Source organism: Panulirus ornatus, chromosome 52 (genome assembly GCF_036320965.1).
Source record: "Panulirus ornatus isolate Po-2019 chromosome 52, ASM3632096v1, whole genome shotgun sequence".
Lineage (NCBI taxonomy): Eukaryota > Metazoa > Arthropoda > Malacostraca > Decapoda > Palinuridae > Panulirus > Panulirus ornatus.
In genome coordinates this window covers 16,507,753-16,525,563 of record NC_092275.1, presented here as the reverse complement: position 1 = coordinate 16,525,563, position 17,811 = coordinate 16,507,753, and the positions used below count along the sequence as shown (strand labels likewise).

Below are 17,811 nucleotides of genomic sequence, written 5' to 3'. Positions count from 1 at the left end.
TCCTTCAGAAGACCTTCCAGCCTGGACCCTCTGGAACCTGGGAGTCCACAGAAAACCACAACATAAACAAAGCGGCCCTGCGCCTGGCGAAAGCGCACCCGAATCGCCTCGTCGCTAATTAAGTGGACGTGATAGGTGGTTAGGTCGTTACAGGCGAGAGCAAGGTCATTACAGGCCATACGGCTGTCGCAGTTTACAGTCGTGGGAAGTCCTCTTGTTGGCGCCTTGTTTGTGGTCGGTGATGGCGCGATGATACCAGCGGGGATGGGAGGGGGAAGCCAGAGACCTATAGCCCATCAGTGGCAGCGTATAAACAAGTGACTTATTTACAACTGCGGAGGTTCCAGGGGGCCATAAAATGTGAGTTACGGGTCGACTCCGATACGGGAGAGGCTTGGCCTCCTCCCTAGCGGCGGCAGGTGTCTGGAGGGACCAGGTAAATTAAATAGGGTTATTGGATATCGATGTTCGGGACAGTGAGCTACGTGGCGTGCAGATGTAAACACACCGTGCAAATTAATCGTAGCTCCGGGTGATATACAGACCAGGTAGGATTACTGGTGGTGGTGAGGGGTTGGAGGAAGGAGCTGTGGGGTGGGATGGGAACGAAGGGGATGGGGTGGAAAGGGCTGCATGTGGAATGGGAAACGGCAGTGATGGGGAAGAAAGGAATAGTAGTGGGACGGGGGATGGAAAGTGACAGTTTATGTGGCTGGGCGAGTGTGATGGAAGGGTATATGTGGGAAGGACGGATGGTGGGTGTGGAAGAGGTGATGGAATGGTGTAAGCTAGTTGGGGGTTATAACTTGTGGCTGAGGCTATAAACCAAGAAGCTTAGTAAGCACTTAGGATAGTCTCAGTCCAGTGGACTGGACTTAGACTACCTGATACAGACGAAGGACTCTCGTGCTAGTGAGTACCCCTGGTTCTGATCACTGGAAGTTCTATTTCTCATTCCAGACTTCAAAATTTCTAAGTCCAGGACTTCCTAGTCCTAAAGAAATCACACCAGATCTAAGGCTGATAACCGTAGGATGTTCATGTTCAACATGTGAGGAGGTTACAATGTCCTTCTTCGATGGCTGCATCATTGCAGAGGGCGTCCGTGGTTCTACGAACACGCACCGGTGGACGAGAGGACTCGCACCAGTGTAGAGGGGGAGAGGATGGCGAGGGATGTGTACCTCAGCCAGGGAGATAACGTGAATGGTAGGGGGTGAAGCAAAGGGGAGAGGGGGAGTCAGTGTACTGGGAGAGAAGTTTGGGGAGTGGGGGAGGAGTAGGAGGAAGTGGAGGGAGCGAGAGAAACTACTTCTTCAGCGGCCTGAGGTCTCGGAGATAGGATGGGGAGATAGGAGGGTCGGTGGGGAGCGGGGAGGTTGAGGAGAAGGAGGAGGCGGGAGGACTGGCACGGCCATGACAAGTGTGGCTGCGGAAGCTCGACCCCCTGCTGACCTGACCCTGCCTCCCTCCCTCCCTCACTCCCTCTCCCTGACTGACAGTGAATTTACTCAGGGCGCAGGACGTGTAGCAATCTCCAGCCGCCAGCAGCAGCAGCAGCAGGGCCTCACACCGGCCCTCCCTCCCTCCCTCACCACCGCTGGTGGCTGGTAGTAATGAATGTGGTGGCGGTGGTGGTAGTCTACCTCAGCAGCTGCGACTCAACCCACCCAGCAGCGATCAGCCGCCACCGGTAGAAGTCCACTCACAACCAACAACACGCCACCTCACCAACAACAGCCTACCCCCACCAACAACAGCCTACCCCTCTAACAACAGCATACCCCCACCAACAACAGCCTACCCCCACCAACAACAGCCTACCCCCACCAACAACAGCCCATCCCCACCAACAACAGCCTACCCCCACCAACAACAGTCCCATCCTCACCAACAACAGCCCACCCTTACCAGCAACAGCCCACCCTCACAGCAGCAGGAGGCCAACCAGGCCACCAGTAATCCCGTCCCCCGACCACCTCCCCCTACACCTGCCTCAGCCGCTGACCCTGCCGCCCCTCACATCATGGAGGTCAACTACAGACTGCGAGGGAGGGACGCTCACATGGTCATCACCCTTGACTCTCCACACACACACACACACACACACACACACACCAGAGGTGACCTCCTGAACTGCCAGGTCACGCTCTGGCCCCACGGAACAGAGGTCAAAGGGCCGACCCGTCGTCAGTAAACACACTGGTGTTTAAAGTAATGCAAAGATCACGTCTTCTAAAGTGAAATATAATGGAAATGATATTTTAGAATTAAATGGAACTATACGCTTACACCAACTGTACTGATAATGTTTTATATATGATGATAATTCTATGGTGTGTAATTGTACTAAAGTAAGAAGGAAATTAAGTACATTTGTATATCTCTGGTGTTGTTCTGTGACCTATCAAAGTACGTCTGCTTTGCCAACGACGCGTCGTAGTTCACGTAGCTATGTCGTTACCCTCAGCTGGCTTGTGATTGGCGGAGGGACATTTCAGTCCGAGTAAACGTGTGGAGTCACTCAGCCAACCACAGGCAGAGGCTCGTCAGGTCGTGACATCACACGAACACCTTAGCCAATCATGTATCTAAGAGTGCATGGTTATGACGTCACACCTGCTCTTCAGCTGATTGATTGGCTGAACGACTACTGGTCAGCTAATCACAGATCGCGATATTCTACCTGACCAACCCACACACGATTGGCAGAGGGAGCACTGGATTTCTTCTTGACCCCAAATGACCCCTTGCAGTAAAATGATTTCCCTAAATTAATATAAATAAATAAAGCAGATGTAAATGGCAGTTAATGAATGGGTAAGAAACATATGCAATGTATAAGATACAGAGCAGAAATACGTGATTGTATAAGATACAAAGCAAAATTATATATATCGCTAGAGGAAATAGATGATATAAAGAGAGAGAGAGAGAGAGAGAGAGAGAGAGAGAGAGAGAGAGAGAGAGAGAGAGAGAGAGAGAGAGAGAGAGAGAGAGAGAATAGATGATGCTGATGATGAAGATGATGTTGAAGTACACATTATGAGAGAGGAGAGCAGGATTAGTGAACTTTATGATGATTGCAGTGAGGGGAAAATACCATGTTGGTCATCTACTGTGTTGTGATGGTAGTAGCTTCCCTGCTCCTACTGTCTCTATCCCTCAACATCTCTTGATTGTCCCATACCTGCGAAGTGTTTCACACCTGCTGAGTGTTCCACACCTGCTGAGTACTCATCACCTGCTGGTAGTCCCACACCTGCTGGTGCCTCCACATCTGCTAAGTGTTTCACATCTGCTGAACGCTCCACACCAGTTGGTAGTTCCACACCTGCTCGGTGCTCCACACCTTCTGAGTGCTCCACACCTGCTACCAGACACACACCTGCTGCTGTCTCCAACCTTCCTCTCTCTTGTCTAATGCTTCTCAATCTCACATTCCATACGTGATGTTTCCACACCTGCCTCCACTCCCACACACCTGATGCTGCCTCCAAACCTGTTGACTGCACATTTGTCACATCCATACCTGAAAATTATAACACCACTCGCTTCCCTCTGTTGAACACCTGCCTATACATACACACACACACACACACACACACACACACACACACACACACACACCTGAAGCCACTCTAACTGTTGCCTCTACACCTGCAGAACTCCATCTACACCTGCACATCTGCTATTAGCTTAATGAATGAGACGGCAACACTACCAACACACACCTGTTACACACCTGAGGGAGGATCTTCCTTTTTTTTTAACCTACCCATTTTTCATCTCCGGCGGACTCATGGGACTCTCGAGGTTACATCTTGATGACCAGGGTTCGATCCCCGGGGTGTTCGACCCCTGAGATCGATAATGAGTGATGGCAAACATCTCATGACTGGCAATCATGAATCACTCATAATTTAGTATAATGATTAATCTTGATGATCAATGATGCTGAATGACAGGGCAGGAGAATAATGAAAACGCGTTCTCTATGAATTACTCGCCATTTATCATAATGATGTATATATAATGAGGTGATTACAATGGACGAAGGAGGATGGGGGATCAAACATATTTCGTGGAAAAGGAACGACCATTTTCACAACGGGCTGGTTAATGAGAACAGTAAATTAGTGTTACTCTAATTGCCTCAGAATTTATACTAATGAATCGATAAAAGTATTAGATTTACTGATACGATATAAGAAGAGATATCTTTGAGAACCCCCTCCTTGCAGTCTCTCTCTCTCTCTCTCTCTCTCTCTCTCTCTCTCTCTCTCTCTCTCTCTCTCTCTCTCTCTCGTTTTTTTTTTTTAATTTTCCAAAAGAAGGAAGAGAGAAGGGGGCCAGGTGAGGATATTCCCTCTAAGGCCCAGTCCTCTGTTCTTAACGCTACCTCGCTAATGCGGGAAATGGCGAATAGTATGAAATATATATATATATATATATATATATATATATATATATATATATATATATATATATATATATATATATATATATACATTAGTTATATGATATTCAATTACAATTATAGATAATCAATTAAATCAGTGAGTCGCTGTGCATTCAATGCATCGTTTAGAAACGATAAATAACATAGGATAAGGTGACCGCTATTTCGCTATGTCGCTGTTTCGCTATTTACACAATTTACACCACTGCCTAACGTGTCTGAAAAAAAAAAATCAGTAAACCAGACGACCTTTGCGTGACCTTAGAGGTCATCGTGAAGTCACTGTAATGATTCTAGCGAGATGGTGACCTTTTCTTTTTTTTTATTGGCTTTTATTGACCTCAATTGGTGCCACGAGCGGTGGTACGCAAATGAAGGCAAAGTCGATTAATGTCATTTTCTTTCAGGTTACATTCGCTCATATTCCGATGATGTCAAATTCCTCGTCTCCCAGGGACGAAAACGACTTCTGTAAAATCCTTACGACCGACCTTATGTTGAAGGGGAGAGAGAGGGAAAGGGGGGAGGGGAGACTAATTTGCATATCAGGTCTAACATCGTCTCCATCGGCAAACCTGCAGAAGACACCTCGCTTCCCTCGGCGTCCTTTGGAGATGGCCATAAAGATAATCAAGTGATAAGCCCGAGCTCCGATGTAATTAGAACCACGTCTGATATGGATTGCTTGAAGCTTAGGTCATATAGCCAGACACCCATGGCCTTGCCTCCCCCACCCGCTGGCACAAGTCTCTTTATCTCAAAGGCCCGCACAAAAGACCTTCCCCCTCTCCCTCCCTTCCCCCCTTTTTACACCAACAGCCGTGGACGCCCTAAGACCCCAAGGAGACACCCGCCCCCTCCTATTCACTCCGCACGGCTATAAACAATTTATTACCGGCGTCCGGGAGTCCCCTGGATGCCGGAGATCGAGTCTACGTGAGCCTTACGGTGGAGTAGGATACTGCGCGTCCTGTAGCGAAGCCCGCGTCTTGCCGAATAATCTCCTTTGGGTAATCTCCAATTGGTCAACGATACCTGAGGGGCTAGACCAATGAGGGGGTGGGAGGGCCTGTGAGCCTTCGGGTCACACAAAGGGCCAATGAGAATTACCCACAGTGTGGAAAACGGGATAGTGGTATTGGCCCCCTTTCGTGTCCCTCAAGGTATTAAATGACTACATAAAGTCGCCTTGTTTGGCGGAGTTATTGATCCCGTCCTGATGAGAGGTGGAGGTCAATACTGCTCCTGGTGGAGGTGGAGAATCAAGGTCATGACCTACCACCGATAACCTGTATCCAACACAGACCGAACCAGGTCGTTAGAGGATTACTGGCCATTAATGGTCTAGGTAACTGCCATATAACAGACTCATGCCTAATCCCTTCACAAGAATAGGTAAATAACATGACCGTGATTTACCCGTAGGTGAACAAATAAGAGAGGTGACAATACGCCACCTTGTGACTCACGTAGTAAGAGCTCTGAGCATCACATGCTGGAGGATAATCGAATCCTAATTGCCAATCGAAGATTCTGTTTAAAGAGGAACCATACGAATGCACAATACTGAACTGGACTGAACTCTTTCTATGTTATCAATTCAAAGCTTTAGAAAAGCGAAGGCTAACTCTGGGCTTACTCGCCCATCACCCAAATGACAGATCTTTCCTGTGTCTCAAAATCCCTGCTCTAAATCAAGACCGCTGTGGGTCTCCGGCGTTGATGAAGCCGTCTTTAATACGAGGACAATTTTCGAACATCCTCAGGGATGGTGTCGGATCAGTACTGAGGTGGTGATCCTCCATAGCAAAAAGGATTCCTTTCTGACACAGACAAAGGAGCATCGGGCATCCGGAATCCACACAGGAGACTGGATCCCGATCCTTTGTTGCTGTAGGATTACCAGGAATCCATAAACAGGATTAATCAAATATCTCAAGCCTAAATTAGACATACCTATGGAGTCCGATACCCTAATCAACATTCAATTTGTATTTGAAGTCCCTATATACACTTATTAAAAGCGTATCACCTCACGAAGCCCATAAGTTAAAGAGAGACAAACAAAATTGATGAATTATATAACTGAAATAGATTCGTGACTTTGCTTTTGGATCTCTGTAATTACCTTTTTCTAATTACCTATTCGTATGGCACGGGAGGGAGTTTCAAACTCGTGGGGTCAAATGTATAATTACCTATGTATAATTACCCATTTGTACAGTAGGGGGGGGAGGGAGTTCTCCACTTGTGGGGTCCCATCTGTTGATGATATTACACCACAGCTAATGAGGTTGAAGTATCATTGATGCTACTAATTAATGAGTGTGTCCAGGGGAACCACTGACGCATGCGCGACAGGAGATGGACGCATTTACGCATGCGCACCATGAAATATGTTTACTATGAAATGCGTATTAGAAAACCACAAACCCTATAGCGTTGATGCTCGTTTCTCTACGCATACGCAGTGCTAAGCTGCCTCTACGTATACGTATGCGCACGTATCCTAAGCTAACTACTCCACACATACGCATACGAACAGGGCCAAGACCTGGGTGGGAAACGCACCCGAGTGAGAGGCGAGTGTGGTCAATGCTTAGGGAAGGCGCTAATTCGCGAGTACAATGGCGAGAGGCTGTCCTGATGTGGGCGTACGGTGAGGCCTGGCAGAGATAATGGGCGAGCACAATGGGCGGGGGTGAACTGATGCATGAGAGAGAGAGAGAGAGAGAGAGAGAGAGAGAGAGAGAGAGAGAGAGAGAGAGAGAGAGAGAGAGAGAGAGAGAATAATGATGATGATGATAATAATAATAATAATAATAATAATAATAATAATAATAATAATAATAATAATAATAACAAAATGATAATAATAATGATAATGATGATGATGATGATAATAATAATAATAATATAATAATAATAATAATAATAATAATAATAATAATAATAATAATAATAATAGTAATAATATTAATGATAATAATGATAATGATAATGATAATAATAATGTCTACTAGACCTTTAAAGTGTTGATCGATCTATCTATAAAACACTTTTATCGCCAACTTTTCATATTCTTCGAATTTATACCAACTTATGTATTCTTGGAGATCAGGAGAGCACCCTAAGAAAATCGATATCTAACGAAGTTTTCGTGAAAATTTAGTTGCTTCCTACGCCTGGCAGTGTCGTTGTGAGCCTGTCCGGCGCCAATCGGCCTGCTGCCAATGGTCTGGGCAAAACTGTCGTACGGCACATAAGTATAATGCGCGTCAAAGCAATCAGTGGTAATAGAATCATGTGTATATGATAGATTTGTGCTGTAACTTAAATTTGAGGGGTTGGTGTGCATGATATATGAAGTGTTACTTGGGCAGCAATACTACCTACCAGTTCATGCCAAGCTGCATCGGAAGCCAGGAACTTGGCTGTTGAAGTTGCTAGTGTCTGCTTGGTGTTTTCTCCCTCTCTAGTAGGCGAGTGCTGGCACAACCTCTGTTCACCTCACCTGTAAGAACAGAGACATTATTACGAACATGTCCTTGCTGTGATACCCAATTAGAATGCAGATTACGTCGTTTGAGGCATTCTGTTCCTTATCATTTACTACAATTAAGTATATTTCAAGATGACTTAAAGTCTGGTAGGCTTCATTTATCTTTTCCTTTTGTCACGAGGCGATCAAGTGTCTCAATTCCTGGCTAACTAGATTTACTAATTCACTAAATACTATAAACCAATTTGCGTAGATAAGATGAAAACGCAACAAGTGATGAAAGTCACTTGATTAAGCTGAAATAATTTCTGCGTATATTTACGCCATGGTAGTGAAGAAATAAATGGGTGATATTTAGATTAAGAAAAAAAGAATATGTTAAAGTGAAGAAAAGTGAGGAAAGGAGTGGTAGCAGGGGGGGGGGGGGGGCGAGACACAATGGGTCGAGTCTAGGGTTCGAAGTGTATAGAAGAGTGTGTGGAGGGAGATGGATATATATATATATATATATATATATATATATATATATATATATATATATATATATATATATATATATATATATGAACAAAGTGCATGGGAACGCGCACCTTCATAGAACATACAAACCTCCAACAGCCAGGATCGAACCTGGGACCCCTGGACAACAGGCTGGAGCGCTACCGCTAGGTTATGATCGCGATCCTGGCTGTTGGAGGTTTGTGTGATATATATATATATATATATATATATATATATATATATACACGACCTTTGTTAGGCTTAAAGAAATCCCATTTCACTAGTGAGACGTTGAATACAATACATTCTAAGCTAGTTAATAACTAAGAATAAGAGTAAGGCATCAAGCTACTCTAATAGAAATAAGATGGACGAAACATGTGCTTTAGTTATGCTTCTAAGTCTCGGTAGAAATGAAACTGTTTGTTGCATGTTATTAAGTGCATGCAAAGACACCTCAGTAATTTAGCGTTATTACAGGTAAGAGCGCAGTTAATTATTCTTTCCCTCGTAACTAATAATTATAGGGCCAAATTAGGGCTCCTGGCACCTATAACTTTATTAGCACTGACTCTCTGCTCTTTAAGTACATAAAGTACATATGATATTGGCAAGAAATATGAAGACAGATTGATAGATGTAATGGTCCATAAAGAGAGTTGTATGATAATTAAAGTATGTGAAGTGGTTATCTGAAAAGATCATAGAAAATGTACATGTGAGATAAGGAAAGAGATAAGAAAGATGTTTAAAAGAAGAGGATGAAGCAAATGAGTTAGGGGAAGAAGGATAATGATGATGATAATAATAATGATAACAATAATGATGATAATATCAATAGTAATAAGAAGTTATAATGATGATAATAATAACTGATGATACTAGTAAATAATAATTGATGATACGAGTAAATGCAATAGTGATAAGATAAAAGTTATATTGAAGAAGAAGAGGAGGAATAAGTTTAAAAAAAGTGAGGAATAAGTTAAAAAAAAGTAAGAAAAGGGGAAAGGTAAGAGACTGAGTGAAGATAAGAGAAAAATACTGAAAAATACAAGTATAAAAAAAAGATATAAATTCCCTCAAAATCTGAACCCCCAGAGAAGGTCGAGCCAGACACCCGGACCATCATCTCCTGACGAAGGTGTGTGTGTGTGTGTGTGTGTGTGTGTGGGGGGGGGGGGGGGGGGGGGGGGGGGGGGGGGACTTCTCCGCAGGGCCCTGAGCTGAGCCGCGAGAGGTTACGAAATGCTTATTCATGTCGAAAGACGTAATTATTCGAGCCAGTTAGGAGTACCGTTAGGAAGGAGAGGGATGGGTGGTTAGGGTTGGGTGGTTAAGGGGGGAGAGTAAGTGCCTGCCCCTCAGGCCTGGAAATGAAGAACAAAACACTGAAATAATTTGTCCATTACTGTAATGTTTGAAGAAAAAAAAAAGACAAGGGCCAGAGTCGAGTCTGTAGGGGCAAAGGCTTGTGTCGGGTTTGAGAGAGTCAGTCTCTCTCTCTCTCTCTCTCTCTCTCTCTCTCTCTCTCTCTCTCTCTCTCTCTCTCTCTTTTACAGTTACTCCCTACGTCTTGCAAGGATTTACATCGTCTCTTACTCCTTTTTTTTTTCTTCTTCTTCTTTCCCCTTTAGTTTTCTGTGTGGGAGTTTTATGGTCGCCAGACGACTGCATATTTCGCTCACATAAACAATTGCTTAACTGGGAGTTGAGAACGTCTCTTGTACCACGAAGTCTCGATAACACATACTCGTGCATTAGATCGGTTCCATAACTCGTACAGTAAGGGTCTCTATATACACAAACAGTGTTTATAACCGGGTCATCAGAGTGGAACTGTAACGAGCAGTTCACGGGCGTCTCTGTACACCACCGTCTCTATAATCCGGACATCAGAATGGGACCATAACTTGCATATTAAAGGTATATATGTACATTATCAGCGTCTCTATAAACCGGATATCAGAATGGAACCATAAGTCGTATTTAATTGGGTATGAGGGCGAAGAACCGACTCAATAAACCGTACATCAGAACACGCTCTTAACTCTTAACATTAATTGAATATCTAACAAGGCAATTAGAGAAATCTTTATCTATCTATATTAAGGACGGACTAGATCACTGGCACAAAAGATACAGTGATAACCAAGATAAAGGACACAGTCATGGCTCAGATAAAGGACACAGTAATGGCTCAGGTAAAGGACATAGTATCTTATCCACGGACGTTCTGTCATGGATACAATGGACTAGGAAGAAGAAGAAGGCCAGATATGCATTCCATGGTAAACATAGAGAGAGAACTTTAAAGTAGGCTTTATGTGAGGGGGAAAGAGAGACTAATTTCATTTGATTCACAAGTGATCATGATTACTTAACCATGGCTACTACGTCCTCTTGACACCAGTCACTGTTAATTACTAGCGATTACAGTGCTTTAACAGTGATTACACTGATGTTGCCTCTTGAGTACATACACACACACACACACGCACACACAGACACACAGACACACACAGACACACACACACACACACACACACACACACACCTCCTGAATACGATACTTCAAGTTATTGCACTCTAGAGGGGTTACAGGTAAATGCTTTTAACCCAGGGTTAATGTTCATTACAAAATTCCTGCCATGCTACGCAATTAACGGGGAGAGGCGAACACACGTCTTCCAGACCTTTAAACTGTGTAATTAAAACCTTGTTGCATATATTTGCAAATCATTTATTTCATAATGTACAAACCCGGATGTGTGGATTCGAACTCGGACGAGGTCTATTCTGGGTTTTGTCTGGATTTTGGCGTCTGCGAACGCGAGATTAAATAACTTTAGCGCCATGAGTTTTTGAGGGAAATTTTCTGTCACTAAAAGTTTTTGGACATTTAAGGTTTTCAGCATAAAAGTCTTTGACACCAAAAGTTTTTGACACCATAAGTTTTTGACGGAAATTTTCTATCACCAAAAGTTTTTGGACCTGTAAAGTTTTCAGCACAAAAGTCTTTGACACCAAAAGTTTCTAGCACCAAACGTTTTTGACACCATAAGTTTTTGGCAACAATGGTTTTTGGACATCAAATTCTACGCAACTAGAGTTTTTGACAGCAAAACTTTTGGCAACAAAACTTTTTGACACAGTTTTTAGCACCAAAAAAGTTTTTGACTCTCAATGTTGCTGACAACAAAACTTTTTCGACTCCAACCATTTTCACACTAAACGTCTCAAACAATAATTCTATAAAGTCTTGTATCTATTTTAGTTCAATAAATATATCTTAGATATAATCTATATAACGTTCGAGACAAGATTTTTTTCGATGTTAAACGTGTGTGTGTGTGTGTGTGTGTGTGTGTGTGTGTGTGTGTGTGTTATCTACGCAACATTTGGGCCAAAATCTTTGAATATTGAGATGGTGCTGAGTAACTTCAGTTCAGTGGCTCAGGCCAAGAGGACGTTGGATTACCTGGTGGGGCTGGACGCGTGCCCAAGTAAAACTTTTGCTTTTAAATTAGTTTTCGTAATATTTTCGACTCTGATTTTTCTTTCTTCTTTCTTTCACTCTTTCTTTCTTTCTTTCTCCCTTCCTTTCCATTCTTTCTTTCTTTTTTCCTTTCTTTCCTTTCTTTCTTTCTTTTTCCTTTCTTTCCTTTCTTTCTTTCTTTCTTTCTTTCTTTCTTTCTTTCTTTCTTCTTTCCTTTCTTTCTTTCTTTTTTCCTTTCTTTCCTTTCTTTCTTTCTTTCTTTCTTTCTTTCTTTCTTCTTTCCTTTCTTTCTTTCTTTTTCTTTCTTTCTTTCTTTCTGCTTCCTTTTAGGAGTAAACGTATCGTTGGTGTGTACCGTGAGGGCCTCAGGCCGAGAAAGCTGTAAATTAGTTTTGGTTGTAAATTGTAAACGATTCAATCTTTTTTTTTTTACGTTTTTAATCTGTGAAATGCCAGGTGTAGTCTGGGTACTGTGAATTAATGGCTTGTTCTGTAAGTTGTAATACTGCAAGATTTATTTTAGTTATATAACGAGAGTTTACATGTGTAAATTTTTGTAATATGTTCTCTCTCTCTCTCTCTCTCTCTCTCTCTCTCTCTCTCTCTCTCTCTCTCTCTCTATCTATCTATCTCTCTGTAAGCAAATACAAGCACATTTACGTTTCTCCTCTGCCTTGTTTTCTGTTCTATGCCTTTTGGCCCCTAATGCTCAAGGCTCACTTATAAGACATCGAAGTCTCTCTCTCTCTCTTTCTCGAAGTACGTGTCTTCTCCACCCATCAGGAGCTGCGTCTCACCTCCTCTCCTACGGGAGACGGTGGAAGGGTGAGTGTGTGTGTGTGTGTGTTTGTGTGTGCGCCAGCACATTCGGTCGCTGGCAAAAAAAAAAAAGAACCCCACCGGGTGTAACTGAACGTCCTCCATTCGCTGACCACGAATGGGGGCGTTTATAGTTCGCCATCAGTAGTCTCGTGTCTGTAAATTAATGTCCTTGAATCAGAGGCCGTAATCTCTCGTGTGGGATGAGGTGCCTACAGTTCCCAAGGTATATGCGAAACCGCGTGATTCTGTGCCCCAAAATTACGGGTGTATAATTCAGAGCCTTTGATTCATTATTTACGATTCGACACCTATGATTCGGTGTCCATATCTTCAGCACTCATGGACTGGTGGGTAATTGCTCTCAAGGGCATGATGGCCTCTAGTTATGAAGCTACCCACAATAGAGCTTTGTACTAGAAGCAGCATCAAGCCATCCTAGACGGTACGAAAGCCCAGCTAGAAACTACTAGCATCTCTTTACATGCCCCCATGACGTCACGAACCTGGTTCGCTAGAGAAAACGAATCGGTAGAACGAATGAGGGAGATTTCGTACATCTTTCGTAGGGGAGATGAGGGTCAATATAACTGCTATTCCGTGATGTGTATTCTTCCCTTCGTTTAAGAGCGTTGATCTTATTTGAGCAACGTCTTCCGTCACTTTCATGGTAGGTGTTAGTGGGATGAGGCAAGCAATACGACCAATACCAATGAGGAATGAGTGATGTCTGCTACGTGTACTGTAGTGACACTCATAAAAAAAAAACCATTGCAAGACATCCAGGGCGTCAGAGAGCACTCAACACACCAACTGTGTAAAACCAAAGACACTAAATTAGCATTTTGTATACATAAACTCAGTCTACAGAGTCTTCGAGCATCTTCAGCCCGGGGTAAACGTGACTAATTATCTTAATATTTAGCTCAACCATCGGAAGGGGGTCGGCGGGAGGCGCGACGTGTGTATGGACTCGGGTCACTAACGTCTATGTAACATATTCAGTAGGGACTAGAATCCTCCTCGGCCGACGGTAGAATGCGACCATCGAGTACTTCTGGAAGAGCGCGTTCATCAAGGAACCTTTCTTTCTCGTGTATATGAGATGCCTAAAGTCCCCTCTGGTCTGCAAGACGCCACAGGTGAGGGACTGGAAGGGGAAGATGGTCCTTCGGAAGCCTACGGTTTGTTGGACGCCACAGGTGAGGGAGTGGAAGGTGGAGATGGCCTCTCAGAAGCCAACAGCCTGTTAACAGGTGTCCTTTACGGGCAAAACAACAGGAACTCTCTATTCACTCCCAGCCACAGATGTGGACAAGATGTGCTTGCGTTTCTGCAACTACTTCAGGAGGATCTAACTCCACTTATTAATTTAATTACCCGCTGCCATTACCCTTTTTCATGTTTATGGGTCGGTATGACACCTTATTGCCACCACTTAATTTCCGGCCCTTTAGACCAAACTCGCCTCTGTAGCTCTCGAGGCCACAGCGATATCTTGGTGGCCGCTAATTCGACTCATCGACGCCCAAGATGAATATTTAATGCCATATCCCACGACGTCGAAAATGGAGGTGAGGTACGGGGATGCTCAGCGGGAGGAAGTACATGCGAATCCTACTGGCGAAGGATGACTTGGTGTCCTGAGGGAGGAGAGGACTGGTAGATGTGCGTGGCACGTCCCCAGACGACTGATACACAAGGAACCAGAGGAAAGAAATCGAGAGAGAGATACAGAAGGAACCAGAGGAAAGAAATCTAGAGAGAAAGACTAATCTTTATCAATAAACTCCTGAAATGTATATAATTTGTCTATATGTAGATGCAGTTGATGGTATATCGAAATCAATTTCATCTATTCAACTAAAGAAAGATACAGAATATAAGTATCTTATATGATGAAATGACTGAGGTCCTACGTCTTTCTCTTCACGGCTCGCAAAGTACGTGGGTGTAATTGGGTGTACATGGTAGCACACATGAGTACACGAGCGTACATGTTAGATATGAGAGTACATGAGAAGGACAGATAACAGAAGACCTGATAGTGTCGGTTATCTGCTGGAGGATAATAACAGCATCGTCAATTCCTAACATACGCAGAAGGAGACAGGATAGTACAGCAGAAGGCTCTTCCCCACTCACCACTCCCTCTGGCATAGGGATGAAGACAGGAGAGTAAAGCAGAAGTGCTCGTGAAACACACAAGAACTAGATAGGACGAGGAAATTCACCGGACGTATGGTAAAGTCACCATCACAATCGACTCTCTGGCCATTCCTGACCTGTACAGAATACCACAGGGCAGAGGTGGTCCTGCATGAGACGCCACCACCGACATAGCCAATGCCACAGCGACATCGCGAAAGCTGTTCAACCTCAAAGCATCATCGGGGGAGATGCTGTACCTCACATCCTCAACTGGAGACGCTGATCTAACCCCACATCATCACCGGGGAGGTGTTCTACCTCACAACTTCACTGAGGAGAGGTGTTCGAACCCCACAGCGTTAGGTGGGAAGAGGCATTCACTTCACACTGGCCCGGTGATTAAGCTCGTCACTCTCTTAATTACTCCCGCCATTAATCAAAAGCGGCCATTACGGTGACATAAATTGGCTATGGGTATTCTGGAGGAGTGAGGAGCGGCGTCCTGAAGGATCCCGTGCAGGCATATCCTGCCGGAGGAGACCGGTGCTCTGACGTCCTATGATGGAGGGACACATCAAACTTCCCTTTGTTTGCTGATACTCAACATCGCGGCTCAGACACAGTCCCTCGAAGTGTCTCTTTGTCCGTCCCCTCGAGTAGGTCTCCCGCCACAGTACAGCGAAATGAACCAAGGCTACCTAGAGGCGTCTCTGGCCAGCGTCGTGCTCGACAACCTCAGATATACACAGCGTCCAGAGTTCGATGAGGAGATGCTCATGTCGCCTATAGGGATCTAGAATGCTTCCTCGCCACCACAGACCAGTCATGCTAATGCAGGTACGACCCTGGCGTACATCATGACATATTTCATGACGCAATTGTCAAATGGGATTCCTTGCACTGTTATACCACCGTCATGGAAACTATGTTGCATGACCTATTCAGATATGACTTCCAGCATGATTTGAATACGAATTATTGCCTTTTTTCCATGCTATCCTTGGTGTATAACTTGTCTCCCTGTATTCATCAGACTTCAGTGAAGAGTAACATGATGAATATTAATCATAAGTCCAATGAAGAATTTAATTCGATGATGAAGTATTTCTATCACCAGGAAAACACAGTATAAGTTGTCGCTCTTCAAACCCCCACTGTCCACGTACAGAATTCAAACCCATGTACAGTACAATGCTCCTCAACCTAAAACCTACATACAATGCCCCACTTAACCTATGTACAGGGGAACCTTATTCAACGTCGTGGTTTCGTATCTGAAAAGGATGACTCTTAAGTGAAATGGAACGAGTCTAACGAGGCTGTTCAGTAGTAATCACCTCCTCATGTATATTTCCCTACGACTCGTGCCTCTCACTCACACCATGAACTGAGTACCCATCTCCTAACGCCATGTAGAGTGCCACCACACTCATACCCCAAGATAATGCTTATCTCTCCTCCTCACACAGCTTGGCGAGTAATCCCTAAACCCTCTTAGAGTGACAATCCTTTGAGAACCCCAGTACATCATCACCTCTCAGTGCATCTCCTTGAGACGCCCCTTAGTCAAGGGTCGTCCGCCATTCAACCCAAGCTGGACATCGAAGATGCCTTTACTGTTTTATAAAGTCGATAAACCCGACTCACAGCTAGACAGACCATCAAACCTGTGGTGTCTTACTTACCGTCATGTGACGAAATGGTGCACCGTACTTCACTAGATGGTTATGAAGGACGAAAAGCTAAGGAGGAGGAGGAGGAGGAGGAGGAGGATGCTGTCACACTCAAGGAGATGAGGACGATTGCTTTGTACGATGAAGCCAATGTTGTGACGCGAGCTGTTGGCTTCTGATATGTCCAATGGTTGCTGTTATGTCTTCTGTGGCTACTGTTGTCTCCTTGTGGCTGCAGTAGTGTCTCCTGTGGCTGGTGTTATGTCTTCTGTGGCTACTGTTGTCTCCTTGTGGCTGCAGTAGTGTCTCCTGTGGCTGGTGTTATGTCTTCTGTGGTTACCGTCGTGTTTCCCTCCATCTGTACACCAGGTCGGGATTGTCCAAGCTACAGTCGCATTAGAGCGACGTTCCGGCGTCGCTCCCGATACACAATTTTCGTCGGGTGTCGTGTCCCTTGTGGATGGTCAGGGCAGGGAATGGGCAGGAGCCTTTGGGGGAGGTGGGGGAGAAGGCGTGTGGGACTGGGGGAGAAGGGGCGTGAGAGTGGGCAAGACGCGTGGGTCGGAGGCAGATTGCGTGAAGTAATGGCAAGATGGGTTAAAAAAAAAATGAGTCTGAACGTAATGAGGGGAAAAGACCAGAGGAGTGGATTGAGGAGGGAGGTGTCATCAGAAGGACGTGGGGCTACGGGGGTTAGGCAAAGTGTGCTGTGGGGGTGGATGGGTTGGAGAAGTGTGTGTTTGGGGGGGGAGGAGGGTGGTGGCTAGAGAGAGAGAGAGAGAGAGAGAGAGAGAGAGAGAGAGAGAGAGAGAGAGAGAGAGAGAGAGAGAGAGAGAGAAGAAGAAGAGGAGGAGCCGTGCCAGTCATAAGACCTGCTGGTGGGTGGTCCGAGGCATCACCTCTGCTCACCCGCCACTCTCCCCGCTCTCCTCACCCGCCACTCTCCCCGCTCTCCCCCCGCCACGGGAGGTGGAGGCACGCAGCTCCCTTGCTGACGTCGGGGTCTACATAACACCACCTTCTTCAGGGCGGGACGAGGAGGAGGGGGTGTGAGATTTTCAGCAGCTTTGCTTACGTGGAGGCCAAATGACACCCATCACTTAGGTGAGGGCCAGGGTGTACACCTGCTGGTGTGGTACACATCGCCTCTGCTCATGAGCAAGGCGGGCAGCAGTACTCCTGCTCAGGCAGGGGCCATTTGGTT

General features: G+C 44.9%; 1 protein-coding gene across 4 annotated transcripts in view; it reads right to left on the bottom strand.

The window, feature by feature from the left end:
- The window catches only part of LOC139765117 (uncharacterized), a 246,508-nt gene that overhangs the window by 78,561 nt on the left and 150,136 nt on the right, over nt 1-17,811 (bottom strand). For 3 of the 4 annotated variants that reach the window (XM_071692304.1, XM_071692303.1, XM_071692305.1), the window contains one exon: nt 7,859-7,976. The exons of the other annotated variant lie outside the window; for it this stretch is intronic. The gene's annotated coding sequence lies outside the window, so the exon portion shown is untranslated. The remainder of the gene's footprint in view (nt 1-7,858; nt 7,977-17,811) is intronic. 4 annotated transcript variants of the gene reach the window in all.